This window comes from Suncus etruscus, chromosome 11 (genome assembly GCF_024139225.1).
Source record: "Suncus etruscus isolate mSunEtr1 chromosome 11, mSunEtr1.pri.cur, whole genome shotgun sequence".
In the NCBI taxonomy this organism is placed as follows: Eukaryota; Metazoa; Chordata; class Mammalia; order Eulipotyphla; family Soricidae; genus Suncus; species Suncus etruscus.
Window position 1 is genome coordinate 67,158,372 of NC_064858.1, and position 2,082 is coordinate 67,160,453.

Here is a 2,082-nt window from a genome sequence, read left to right on the forward strand (position 1 = left end):
GTCAACAATTGTATTAAATATTTTGCTGGCCCCTCATTCAGTGCATATATGTTTAGGAGAGTGATTTCTTCCTGCTCTACATACCCCTTGATTAATATAAAATCTTTGTCCCTTACAACCTTCCTGAGTATAATGTTTGCATTATCTGATGTAAGTATGGCCACTCCAGCTTTTCTATGGGTGTTGTTTGCTTGGATAATTTTTCTCCAGCCTTTTATTTTGAGTCTATGTTTGTTCTGACTATTCAGGTGCGTTTCTTCTAGGCAGCAGAAGGTTGGTTGAGTTTTTTGATCCATTTAGCCACTCAGTGTCTCTTAACTGGTGCATTTAATCCATTGATATTGAGAGAAAGAATTATTTTGGGATTTAATGCCATTTTTATATCGAAATTTGGTGTGTCTTTTGGTTAGTTTGTCTTAAATTAGTTCTCTCAGTTTTTCTCTTAAGACTGGTTTTGAGTCTGTAAAATTTCTGAGTTTTTGTTTGTCTGTGAAACCATGTATTCTTCCGTCAAACTGGAAAGTGAGTTTTACTGGGTATAGTATTCTAGGTGAAGCATTCTTTTCATTCAATCTTGTCACAACATCCCACCACTGCTTTCTGGCCTTGAGTGTTTCTGGTGACAGGTCTGCTGTAAATCTCAAGGATGCTCGCTTGAATGTAATTTCCCCTTTTGATCTTGCTGTTTTCAGAATTCTGTCTCTATCTGTGGGATTTGTCATTGTGATTAGGATGTGTCTTGGGGTGTATTTTCTGGGGTCTCTTTTGGTTGGTACTCTTCGAGCATGCAGGATTTGATACATATATTCTTTAGCTCTGGAAGTTTCTCTTTAATGATGTTCTTGACTGTTGATTCTTCCTGGAAATTTTCTTCCTGGGTCTCTGGGACTCAAATGATTTTTAAGTTGTTTTTGTTGAGCTTATCATAGACTGTAACTCCACCCTGGATTTAGGTGTATATACCTGAGACCCGCCCTTTTCTGGGAGGGGTCTTGGGAACTGGATATCAGGTGTAACCTTACCTGCAAGACCCCTCCCATTCCAGGGAGTGGTCTTGGAAAATGTAGATAAGCCTTTGAGCCAGGGGATTAGGGGCTTCTGCCCTGCTGGGGTCTCTGGCTTTTGGGTCTTTGCCCTTTTGGTCTTTGACCAGCATGGAGGTCAAAGGAAGATGGCTGAAAGGAGTTAAGATGCAGGGCCAAGAATAACTAGTGCTTGAAAGGTTATGATGTAGGCCACACACATGTGGTAGATAGGGATTAATAAAGCTGATGCTTCCTGATGCCTGCCTGTGAGTGAGTTTAATACCCGTCCGCTTTCCTGGACCCTAGACCCGCCCGTTGATGGGGGAATGAACCCACGTGGCCGGGGCCTAAGGACAAAGGCCTCCATCCTTCACCATCCATCTCCATCCAGATCCATCCTTATTTATTTAAGACAACAATAGACTTCTATTTTCATCTGTTCCCATTCTTTGACTAATTTTTCCATTGTCTGTTCATTTGCTTTAAGTTTTTTTCCAATCTCTCCTGCTGTATGGAATTGTTATGAATCTCATCTTCCACAGCACCAAGTCTATTCTCAGCTTCTGATACCCTGTCCCAGAGCTTATCCATTTTGTCATTCACTTTGTTTAGTGACTTTTTCAGGCCTGTTAGTTGACATGTTATTTCAGTTTGGAGTTTTGTGATTTCTGTCTTCATATTTTCTTGGTTCTTGTTAGTGTTCTGTTCAACTCGATCCATGGTTTCTTTGAGTCCATTGAGCATCTTCCATATTGCTAGTCTAATGTCCTTATCTGAGAGGTTGATTAGTTAGTTGGTCATTATCTGGTCACCAAAATCGTCATCTTCATTCTCTATGTTTGATTCTGGCCTGCATTGTTTCCCCATTGTCACACTTATATTGTGGATTTTTCTATGTGTTGTGGTGGTATTCATTTGCTAAATGATGCAGGCAGACACACTCCTCTGGTTCCACCCCTTCTGGATGGGCCGACTTGCCTCCAAGGGAGGGGAGTCCTCTGTGGATGAAGCCTCACACAGGATCAAGTCTTAGGCCCGAGCACACAGCAGAGAAGAC